Source organism: Chiroxiphia lanceolata, chromosome 1 (genome assembly GCF_009829145.1).
Source record: "Chiroxiphia lanceolata isolate bChiLan1 chromosome 1, bChiLan1.pri, whole genome shotgun sequence".
In the NCBI taxonomy this organism is placed as follows: Eukaryota; Metazoa; Chordata; class Aves; order Passeriformes; family Pipridae; genus Chiroxiphia; species Chiroxiphia lanceolata.
This window is the reverse complement of record NC_045637.1, coordinates 131,952,009-131,964,418: the sequence shown is the minus strand read 5'-3', so window position 1 is coordinate 131,964,418 and position 12,410 is coordinate 131,952,009. Positions and strand designations below refer to the sequence as shown.

The window sequence follows — 12,410 nt, the reverse complement described above, 5'->3', positions numbered from 1 at the left end:
TCCAGTGCTGGGTCACCTGCACAGTAAAGAAGCTCTTACTCATATTCAGGTGGAGCTTCCTGTGCATAGTTTTTGCCTGTTGGCTTCTGTCCTGTTACTCAGCACCACCGAGAAGAGCCTGGCTCCATCCTCTTGGACACCCCCTTTAAATGAGGTCCCGTCTCAGCCGTCTATTCTGAGGCCTAACAGGCCCAGCTCCCTCAGCTTTTCCTCGAAAGAGAGATCTCCAGCCCCGCAATCATCCTCGTTGCCCTCCGCTGGACCCACTCCAGGAGCTCCATGTCTGTCTTGTACGGAGGAGCCGCCGGCGGGGCGAGCGCCGGGACAGCCTTTGTGAGGCGGAGCTGGGGGTGGCTCTGAGGGGACCCTGGATGGAATGTAAACGTGCACTTGCATCCCGGGAGAGGGCAGAATTTCATGGCGAGGGCTTTGTCTCTTGATCCATCTAGTGGCCAGTTACAGATGGAAACGCGGTGTTACTTTTTCCTTGGGTAGATGCATAGACTAAAGTATTATGAAATAGCAGCCTGTACCGACATAAAATTCAATGAAACGGGGCTCTATTTGGGGAAAAAAGAAAAACAAAACAAAACCAAAAGTGTGTACTCATCCCTCGGTAGCCATCTGCACTGCAAAATAAAGCACATTGTAATACTGGCAGGTTTAATACTACATTAAGGTATTGGAAGTGCTAAGAGGAGCCCATGAATCACCGGGATCTACTAACATGAATTTTAAATGTCCTTTTCTTAAAGTGTTACCATTAAAAATTACTGCGTGTTAGTCACTGCTTTGTAAAAATGATAAAAAGTAATTATGTTAATATGCTAATCATACAAAGCACAAATGAGTTTTGTTTCTGAAATAGTTTTCTGTCTTCATCATATTTGGGAATAGCTGGAACAACTGGTGAGCCAATGGGAGTTTGTGATACCAAATTGCTTAATAAAACCAAGAGCAGGCTGTGAGGAACCAGAAGGAAACTAAGAAAGTGACTACACCAGATGTACAAGTAAAATTTGTTCAGTTGCAAACTAAATTTAGTGTTCAAAATTGCAAGATAGTGCATAACGGAAGGGATAATGTTTATTCCTCAGAAAATAGCTGATATGTTTTAAAACAAGGATGGCTACTTTGGAAACACATCAGGCAGTTCTCCCTGAGCTGCTTGCAATGCTCGAGAAGGACAGTGAAGACAAAAGAAACTGCATTAAAATACATACAAAAAGAAGTTGGAAGTATCACTGAATATATTACGATACCCCTTTTGTGAAGCACGGTGATGTCCTCGTCCTGAATGCATCTTCAGATTTGGGCCATTTTAGAGTACCCCCGTGCAATCTGGTGGCTGCACCATGGCACTGCACCCCTGCAGGCTGTGCCCAGCACCACTACAGCCCTAGGCAGCACAAGGGTGGCCCCAGGTGTGAGAGCATGGCTGTCTGTGCGTCCCTGTGCTGGCACGGTGGCCAGGCTGCTGGTCTTCATGGGCTTCAGCTCAGCTGCAGCAGAGTAGGTAACACCTAAGCTGCATCAAGTCTTCCAGAACAGAATTACTCTTCAGAAATGTTTTGACCAAATTTGAACCTAAGAGAGTTTATTCATCCCATGGTTTGCACCATGGGACTTTGAGCCTGGTACTTGGAAATAGTAAGACTTGCCATCGCAGGAAGGCAAGGGCATTGGAGTCCCTCCCTGTGCAGGCACCGGGCAGAAGGGAGTCCTCTGCTAGGCACTTCACAGTGTTTTAATTAGACCCCAATTAACTTTTCTTCCCTGGCTGCGAAGGTGGCTTGGGAGTCCAGCCAGACAAATCAGATTTCTAAAAATGGATGAAAATACTTGGGGAAAGGACTTCTGTGTGAAAGGAGACTGAGAGATGACCTTGCTTATCAAAGGAGTGGGTGGGGGGAGCAACATAACTGATCGGTACAAAATGAGGAGTGATAAGATACTGTGCTATCTTGCTTTCCATTTATCAGTAAATGGCAGGTGAATGACAGACAAAGACAATGCATTTAAAATTCTTTTTAAAGGAACATTTGTTTCTATGGTGCTGATATGTGACACCTAGTGCCATCAGACAATTTTGAGGCAAAGAGGATGAGAACACTTATGTGAATTAACGGGAAGAGTAACATTTGTGCTTTTTTTCCTACAAGGTCCTTAGTATTTTTCTTAATGGGTTATTTTTTTAATACCATTTTCTTTTCCATAATTAGGTTTTATGAGCTCACCTTCTCACAGATGAGGGCTAGGAAAAAAATTCTCATATGAAGAATTTGTATTGTAATTGTCAACAGACAGTAGAATTTTCTTCTGTGGTGTCTTGCTCTGAGCACTGACAGAGATAGAACACCAGAAAGTATACAGATCTCTGTAGTATTTCTTATGTAATGCTAAATATTTCCATGATTTTTCCCTTTTTCACAATCCACTAGCTATGGCTAACATGGGTATTTGTGACTCTGACTGGCCTCACTGCAGTTCACTTTGTGTCTGTCCCTGGCTGGACTGCTGCTTATAATGTAACCTTATAATGTGTTTAAAGACTAATTTGGAATGTCACGTAATGTAAAGGTGGCTGTTTTTATTTAAAGCTGTGTTGCATCTGCAGCTTATAACCTTAGCTTATAACTAAGTGAAAGACTTCTGTGGTTCCTTCTACTTTCTAAGGGCAGCACAAAGTTTTGGTTCTAAGCTATAAAATCCTTTGAGGCTTTAGGGTCTGGTTAGGTTTCCAGTCATTTCTGTCAGCTTTCATCCAGGAGCTGACACCCCTTCGGATGCTTGAGCTAATACATTTTAGATTCCTACATCTGGTGGCTCACTGGAGGCCTTATTAGTAGAAGCTACTTCTATCCTGCTCTAAAGAGCACTTAATGATCTTTATAATAAGCTGAAGCTTTATTTGTTTTGATGAGCATTTTTTGCTTGAAGACAGAAAACATGCAGCTGATTTTAGAGTCTGATGTGTCATGTTGTGTTTTACTCAAAACCCACATTTTTACCATTTCTATACACCCAGAAATATTACTAGTTGAATTTACAGCCAATCAAGAAAAAACAGTCAATCACTAAAGTGTGCTTGGCTCCTCAAAAGATGGAAACAGCAGAATCTTTAGGAATACACAAATACCATGCATGTTAGTGCAATGGCGGATCAAGTAACCTTTGGGAAAAATATTGCATTCCATGGACAACTGAGAGCCATTATGGCTGTATTACAGCACAATTTGCCTAGACTAAAACAAAGATTTCAGTAAAGACAGATTAGTGCTGAATCACAGATTCCCAGCAATTGCAGCAATGCTTTGCCTTTGAAAGAAAAAGTGATCTCATATTTTTATTTTTTTTTAATGGAATTCATCCTAGGTAAGCAATAAAGTAGCTCAGAAATGAGAAATCGGGACAAATGAGGTTAGATTTTTATAAAACGAAATTTATATGGTAAGTGCTAGAAAAGGTGTGCATGTGCTTATGTTTCTGTGTCTTGTTGTTTGTTGATTTTCTAGAATACACATGGTGTTGAGAAAAACACTTGCAAACATACAAACTACAAAATCAACGTTGCTAATTTTCTGCATTTAATATACAATACTTACTGCATTTGTATTCATTTTACATTTTTAGACAAAAGAAAAATATAGCTAGAAGGGTGAAGCAGTTTTAAATACAAAACTAATTTTTTGTGTTTTTATTTTTCAATAATTTGGGAACAACTAAAGAGAACTCAACACTGTGAAAAATTTTATTATATTGATTTCCATACCGAAGCCTCAGCACCCAACAATAAATACACAACTTTGCTTTTCTTGCACTGCCAGCAGCAAAACATTCAGTTCCAAAGGACTGTAATTCTGATTTAATACATTATTGATAACTTTCTGTGTGCCTTAATTTAATTCTGCTGTATTGACACATGATTAGTTTTGCAGTCAACCATCTTTACAAACTTGTAAAAGCTAAAGAATATGTTATACAGTAAGGTGCATGCTCCAATGAACTTCAATGCAGTCAATGTAAAGTATCCCCAGCTGAGGGTGTTCTTGAAGCAGAAAGCCCCATCGGGTGAAATCTGGGACACAGAGCAGGCATGCAGTTAGATCAAAGGGCTTTGTTCGAAAGCTTGCAAAGGGAGCTCTAGAGTTTCCCAAGTGTCTGTGTTACTTCCCAGCCATTCTGTACAGCAGAAACATACTTTTTGCTAATGTGTATATGGTAATCAGCAGCTGTGCAAGAAGAGGAGAGAAGCTGCAGGATCTCCTGTACAGCAATGGTGCAAGACTTATACCACAGTTCACATTGTAGCCCCTTGATGTCATATTGATGACTAAAAGGTAACCCAGTATATTTGAGTAACAATTCAAGAAATCGCTTTTACATTTTCTGTGCCTCTGCAGGTGATATTGTATTTCACACATAGGCAATTCTAACGCTGAATGCAAAGAACGTAAAGAACACTGACTAGTAACTATTAAGCACAGAATAAAAAACTCAATGATGCACCTTTAAAAGAAACAGTAACACACGCACCTTTTCATGTTTGTACCCTGATTAAAAGAACAATATGAATTTCAAGTATGAAGTGATACAGTGAAATCATGTCCTGTGAATAGGTATCGACGGTAGTTTAGGTAGTACAGTTTGCACCGTAGGTAACTTTCCATCTTGCAAAAGAGAATCCTACTGCATATGTAGGTAAAGTGACTTGAAATGCTAAAACCCAACATGCCAACTGTCACACTAGTATATAAACCGATACAATGCTGTAGAAGTCAACAGGACTATGCTGATTTTCACCAGCTGAGTATATGCCCTAAGGTGAATAAAGAAGAGTATTCCAAACTGCTTTGCATGTTTTCCTTGAATTATCAAATCCTAGACACCTCCAGAGCAAATGATACTTTATGATAAAAAAGGTGGAAAAAAGAGAAAAAAAAGAAATCAAACAGCATTAGAGGCTGTTTTAATTTTTTGAATGTATTTCATGTTTTTGTTTTGGTTTTTTGTTTTTTTTTTTTGTAAAATTATACTGAGAAATGCAGGTACCGAGAGAGATTTTAATTTGCTAACAGATATTGGTCTGGTGTAATATCGATTAATAAAGTTACTCTGGATGTGTCTCAGAAGCTGTCACTGTTCACAGTATTCTGTAAACCTGAAACCACAAGTTTTAATAATGTCTTTTGAGAACATAACTTATCTTGCAGATTCTGAAACCAGTATCCTGTGAGAGTTACAAACAGGCTTAACTTTATACAAGTCTTTTTTTCAGTGGGATTTGTAATGTGTAAGGTAGGCACACATGGAGCAGTAAGAACTGAATCTTATTTCTGATACATTTATGTACCAGCATCCTGCTTTTCTCCACATATCCAAATGCCACTAAGAAGTGCACTTCTAAACTTCTGTATTAAAAAAGGAATGAAAAAAAATTCTGAGAGAAGTAATGTTACTAGAGTTAAGATTTTTATCACACATTACCTTTATATAGTATTCTTGCTGATTTACTAAACTTAAGTATCCTTCTATAGACCTGAGCTGCCTGACACTGAAATTTGTAGACTTACAAGGCCAAACTCTTGGTTTAATTTAACTGTATTCAGTGGAGTTACAAAAAAAGTACATCATCCTAAATGATTTAAACCACTTTGGAACCCCCATTCTATTTCATGCAATTGTCCATGCACAACCCCTGCCCCCCCTCGCCCCTAAATTTGCTGCCTTTATACTTTTGTTTAGGCAGCAATCTTACTTCAAGCTCAGGTGGGCAACTTTATCACTGCAAAAAACTTTATTCAGTTACAAGATGCTGCACAAACACAGCCCCTGGCTTAAAGCATCTGGAATCGACAGAGACCTGCTGGACCTGCTACAAACAAACTAAAGCCAAAGGCAGTCTATGTAATGTTCTCTAATTTTAATTTTTCAGACAACATTCTCCCACTATCCGTAAAATTAGCTCTACAATAGCATTTTGAAGTAATCTGCTTATTCCTTTACATATTAAGACAAAGATGCTCTAAAGCATAAAAAAATATTAAATCTGAACACACATACTACTTTAGTTTCAAAACTCAATGTACAGTATGAAGCTTATGTATAATTTTTTTCTGACAGATCTATCGTTCTGTCTCTCTAAGAAGCTAGCTTCCCTTCAAAAACCAAAACTGTATACTAAATGCAAATAAAGCAGCAAGACTCAATACTTTTTTTGCAACTACCCTTTCACAGGACTAATGTGTTTTCATAAGAAATAATATACTGAATTATAATAGCAATAATTTAGATTAATGTCAAATAACTTGAAGATAAATGTGTCCACATCTTCAATAAAAACTGACCCCGTTTACTCGTGTCTTGGTGCTGTTACTAACCATGTGTCCTCACAACTACAGTCAGTTACTAAAGTAAAGCCTTTTTCTGCAAATACTTTTTGTGAGCAACTATACTCACATGAGTAAACCCCCTCTACTCTGTGGGACTGCTCAGGTGAGGTATAGTACTCATGCGTTTGCAGACTTAAGCCTTCAGACAGAAGAGTATCAAGCTAGTGAGGAAGTACAAATACACACTGTTACACAGAAAGTAAAAGACAGACATACCCACAAAAGCACCCTGTGATACCTTTGCGAGTCATAATATAAACATTGTTTCCAAAGTACACAGTTCCAACTTCTAAGACGTTATTTTGAGGGTATAATTTTTCTTTAACTAGAGCATTTGAAGACATTATACTTTTAAAGCTGTTCAAAGTAATGCAGCAAAATATTACATTAACAATAAAACCCATATGAGATTCAAAGGCAGATACAGACCACTTAAATGAACTGGAATGAAACGGACCATAAATACATTAATCTGAATGCTTGTTAAGAATTTACATGGAAAGTAAAGACTACAAGGAGAGAATGAATGTTCATCTGTGGACTTAGTTTCAGTGCCAAAATCATATAGCTTTGTGGAGAAAACAGGTCCTATTGGAAAAATAAATGGCACCTCTATATTTTCCCTGTCTTAAGTATTTTAAAATGTGTTTCTTGCCTTAACAGAGGTGACTGCCTTGCTTGTGAAAGGTGCCTGGCTAAGAGACCTCAAGACTCTTTGAGTCCCTGTTTCAATTGGAACTGGCTCTCATTCCTTACCAAAAAGCACCGTCATAATGTAAACTTCTTTTGCTCACATTGCTGTGACTCCAAGTGGGTTGTAGGAGGGACGTTCAATCTCCAGGCAAAGTGATTTTGAACACTGTGGAGAACGACAGTGAGATGGTTTAACAGTGCTGAATGCAAGGCAGGTGTCATGGATATTGAATTCTATTTGTTAGAATTTAAACAAGACAACTTCACTCTCATGACTAGTGACAGGACTTGAGGAAACGGCATGAAGGTGACTCAGGGAAGGTTTAGGTATATAACAGGAAAATGTTTTTCACACAGAGCATGGTTGAGAACTGGAGTGGGTTTCTCAGGGGAGCGGTCACAGCACCAAACCTGACAGAGTTCAAAATGTGTTTGGACAACACTCTCAGGCACATGGTGAGATTCTTGGGGTGTCCTGCACAGGACCAGGAGTTGGACTCAATGACTGTGATGGATCCCTTCCAACTCAGCATATTCTATGATTATGTGATTCTCTTAACACTGACCACTACAGAATGATCAAATTTTTTAGACAGTGCTGTCCTGCTCTCTTTTTGAGCTGGTAAACTACAGGGTAATGAACTTCTATTAAACTTATGCACAATAGAAAGGACAATGGCAGTGGTGGAGGCGAAATAAAACAAATCAAATCAAAACAAAGCAAAGCTGGAAAACCATTGGGTTGCTAAACATCTAGGGAGAAAAAGCCTCTTATGATGCTGCAGTCATTCTATCATGTTATGATAGGTAACTTCAGTTCAAAATGTGCATGGCAACCAAAACTTTCATACAGGCACATCCCCACTGAGCTTACATAAGCTACCTTGTACAGCCTCACATCCACAAACTTCTAGCCAGTATCCAATTTTTCATGTACGTTTTAATTGCAACCCATGGCCACACCCCCCCTTCTTAAAAGGGACTCCAAGATAAAGTCCCTGCAAGAAATCATGATGGGTTTTGGGTCTTATGGAAAAACATTTGAGAAGCATTTCTTATTTAACTAGCACTCTGCAAACCCAGGCTACATTTTGAACCTGGTTTGTTGGGTTTTTTTCTATCACAGATGAAGGATGATTGTTTGAGATGTATCATCTACCTGGAATACAACATTTTCTTTTCCCACAGAATGTCGAGAAATCAATATTATCTTTCTTTCTGTAGTGGGAGTTTTCTTAGGGAAGTTCTTACAACACTGCTGTTTAAAAAGAGAAAAAAAGTCAACTGTCACAGAAATAGTAAGTATACTGTCCCCTCTAGATCCTGGAAAGACTTTCCTAAGGAGAATATTTTCGGGGTTAAGGTCTGTTTGTCCCTAGTACTTGTGTCAGGGGTCTTTAATCTAAACTGCCATAGCCAAAAGAAAAGGAATGAGCTTGACTGCCTACCTGAACATAAGTTATCTTGAGAGCTGGGGACTGCTTCATAGTTGCTTTGCCTCATGCTGGGAGGAAACCTCTCCCTGGGAATAGTGATCTTGGGAAGGGGAGAGGAAGAGGGGTAAGAAGTAGGAGGCTGGCATTGCATCCATTTAAAAACTTCTGTATAACAGAAGCATCATTGGGTGTTCTTGTAAATGTGTGCATCACAGACAGTTTTCCAGGGATCTTCCGTACTTAGTAAATGATCTTCTAAATTAAAAATTGTTTTGGCTGACCAAATACTTTGTGGTCAATCTAATCCATTCTAGCTCATTGCTTTGCTTGAACCGAAAAGTAGCACACACTTTGCCATACTTGACTGTACTATTTCCCACTTCCTAATCAGGAGCAAGTTAAAACCGGAGTACAAATCACTGGCTGCCTGCAGACTGGGGGGCTGCAGAATTGCAAGGCAGTAATTTAGCTCACAGCTTCTTCAGTGGCAGTGGAACTACGAGCGGGGTCAGATACAAGTGATAGGCAACTATTGCTGCAGTGAGAGGAAGCAGCATGCTGGAAGACTGTTGAGGAACAGACTCCCCATGGTTTCTTTCACAGTCAAAGAAGGATGATCAGGGATAAGGAAAGGACAGCTTGAGTGGTTGGGTGATCTGTCCCTATATGTATTTAACAAATGCCAGAGAACTACTGTGTAGAATTAGAGGTTTCCCATCCCTGTAACTGAAATTTGTCTCTGTGCCAAGCCTAGTTGCTCACGCTTAATGGAAGGACCAAAATGAGCCACTCTGTGCCAACACCTACCCTGCCACCCACACACACAGACTGAACACAACAAAATGCTACGTGTCTCACATTCTGCGTTTTTGGAGGTTGCATAACAATAGTTAACATTAGCTTTCAGATTGGCACAGCAGCTCAGAAAGCTCCATTCCTGCTGTACAACCTACAAAAACTTTTCCCATGGCAGATGACTTTGCATTATTACTTGCACTGGGCGTCGGACAGACCCGCTCTGCTCTCAGACCTGCTCCTGTAAGATTGGTGAACCACCTGGACTGATCCAGCAAAACTTGCATGCAGATAATCTTATCAAAATCCAAGTGTGCAAACCCATGCTGTTTTGGATTGCCAAAACTGGGCTGCAGTTTGCAGCAGAAGTCAGCTGGTAGTGCACACCATTGCACATTAATAGACTGTTAGTGGCTCTCCTGCGGTAGAGCTGCATGTTCTCCATTTCTGCAGCTGAACTACAGGCACTGTCTCTGTGGCCAGCTTAATCTGCTCTCAAGCTGTCTCATAAGACTTTTTTTTGTATCTACCCAGAAAAAGCTCTTGCTTCTAAAAAATCTGATTTAAAAAACAGAGCTGCTGCTGTGTTGAAAAATTGCACTGGAAATCATAACTTGAGTTGGCATAATAAGTATCTGGCACTAAAATCCTGCTCAGGAGTCTTGCTTTATCATCTTATGTTTATGAAAGTAAATGACATGAGAAACAAAATGTGGGAAAAAAGTCTTTCCCCTACTTTTATATGCAACCTTTCCATATAGTCAAATTCACTTGCCAGCGGTCCTACTCTCTTGTCCATTTTTCCTACCTTTGCATTGCATAATTTTCCCCCTCATCTAGCCACTCAAATTAATCCTAACATTCAAGAACTGAGTGTTCTTTTCTTTTAAAAAAGGCTGAGAATTCACATAACATGACGTATGTGTGAATAAGAGGAAGGGCTTCATATTGCTCAATATTCATGACAAACTTTTTAGGAGTAATTGTACAAAGGAAGCTGTCAGTCTGTGAAAATTCATTTTCCACTCAGTGGCAGAGACTGGTCTTTGGCTGGATTTAACATGAACATGTCACTGGGATTGAATATCCATGTAAACAATAGAAAATGTGTTCTTTTCTGGCATGTGGATGGGCTTAAGGTGCAGAAAGGTAATAGTGTGAATGCAAATTTGACTTGCTCAAAAATGGACGGTGAGCTTGAGAGCTTTACAACATATTCATGGAGACATCACCAAAATAAATCACAAGTTTAACATGACATGTCTCCTTTCAGTAAAACACTATAGGTTGCTTTAGTGCAAATGAAGATTTAAGTGGTAGTTAGAATAAGTTTGTATTTGGATGCTTTTTTTCCATAAAACCCTATCAACTTTGCAAGGTCAGTGAAAAACTATCAATTTCAATGCATATTTAATACACATAGTTTGCATTTACATTTTTCACATTAAAAATATGCTCCTTTTCACTTATCCTGACAATATTTTCCCAATAGTTCCTTAAAATCTCCTTTTTAATCTTTACTAAGTGTCAACTGTTTGTGTTTTTGTTTCTGGTTTTGTTTGTTTGTTTGGGTTTTTACAGAAGGCAGTATCTTTTGCCTGATCTTTTTTGGAAACAAAAAAATCTGCTCTACCACAATCATCCAGAATCAAACGTTTTATCTTTATTTTCCATATTAAAGTTGGTCTAATACCTAACAGCAGAGAGAATAACATGTATAATAAAACACACTTCTCAAAAGACAGTGAGTGAACCTGTGAAAAGTAGCATGGCACAATATTTTCTTCTTATTCATCAAAACAACCAACAATTACTTTGCAAACATGACATCTCATTTTTTTGTGTTTTAGGACAGAAACAACAGGAAAAGACACTCAAACATTTACCAATGTGGACTAATAGGCTGAAGAAAACCTGGAGTGTGGGCACAGCCTACACAGAAATATGCACAAACCCTATTTTTAGAATTTTACTAGGCACACAGAAGGCAACACAGGTGTATGCAAAACTAAGGCTAAGCAAGGAGGTGCACAAAGAGATTCTTTTCTAATCACTGGTTCTACGCTGTGGGACTAAAAGAAGCAACACTTGAAAATAGGGATGACATAGGGGACATTGACACTGCGCAGCTATTGAAAATTTGGAAGAACCTTGTTGGAAATAGCACTTGTGAGCATAACTGAAACCTGTTTCCATAAGGAAGTTGAAGGAAAAGAACTGGAAGGCTGTGTGGACAGGGTGAAGAGAGAAAAGGGCTGCTCCATATGGATTTCTATGGTGCAGCAATTAGCACTTAATTAGCTGGTTTTAATGATTTTTTTTTCCCTTGGCTATTTGGTTGATTTTTTTCTGCAGAATTATGTAGTAGTGATTAAAAAAAAAAAAGGTTGGTGGGAGATAGAAATTGCTCCTTCCTTACTTAGAACACCCTGTTCTCTACTGAGAAGAGCACAGTGTCTGCTTGTGGGTGCTCAAGGAGCTATATTTAATATATCTTTTGTTATTCATTATTTTTTAGCTACTGTTGAACCACTCCTGTAGAACACATACAGGCTTAGCTATCACTAAGAAGAACTGCACTCTGAAATCTTATTTAAAGAGTGTACAAAGAGTTTTCATCACAGCGCTTTCTTTTTCCACATACACAATTCCTACATCCTACACATAATAGCAGTAATGAGTAAAGGTACTAAAATACTAGAGATATACCAGTGTAAAATAAGAAGAGTAAGGGCATGGGTTTGAGCACAGTCCCACAGTTGTCTGTGCTGCCTAATTACAAACACGACTCCTGGCATGATTTTAGCCAATGACAGTGCTTTGCCCAGCCAGAGAACAGGCTTTCTCATTTTACTAGTGTAAGTGAAGCCTCACAGTTTGGCAGGGAAGACTGGAATAAGAGTAAGCCTATGGCATGTCAAATGGAATTTCTTCCTAGAGATTTGGAAAAGGAGGTAATTTGAAAAATTATTGGTCCTTTGAATCTAGGCCCTTGCTACCATAAGGACCCTATTAGAGAAATATTTTCCCTAACCCTGCCAAGACAGAACTTAGATTTCTTGTTTATGTTCCTTCCATTCCCACTGGAAGGATG

The 12,410-nt window shown here is 39.0% G+C and overlaps 1 protein-coding gene across 4 annotated transcripts in view; it reads right to left on the bottom strand.

The window, feature by feature from the left end:
- Positions 1–5,015: 5,015 nt before the first annotated feature.
- The window catches only part of CDK6 (cyclin dependent kinase 6), a 138,432-nt gene continuing 131,037 nt past the window's right edge, over positions 5,016–12,410 (bottom strand). For all 4 annotated transcript variants that reach the window (XM_032674942.1, XM_032674951.1, XM_032674960.1 and 1 more), the window contains exon 8: positions 5,016–12,410. This exon is cut by the window's right edge and continues 3,112 nt beyond it. The gene's annotated coding sequence lies outside the window, so the exon portion shown is untranslated.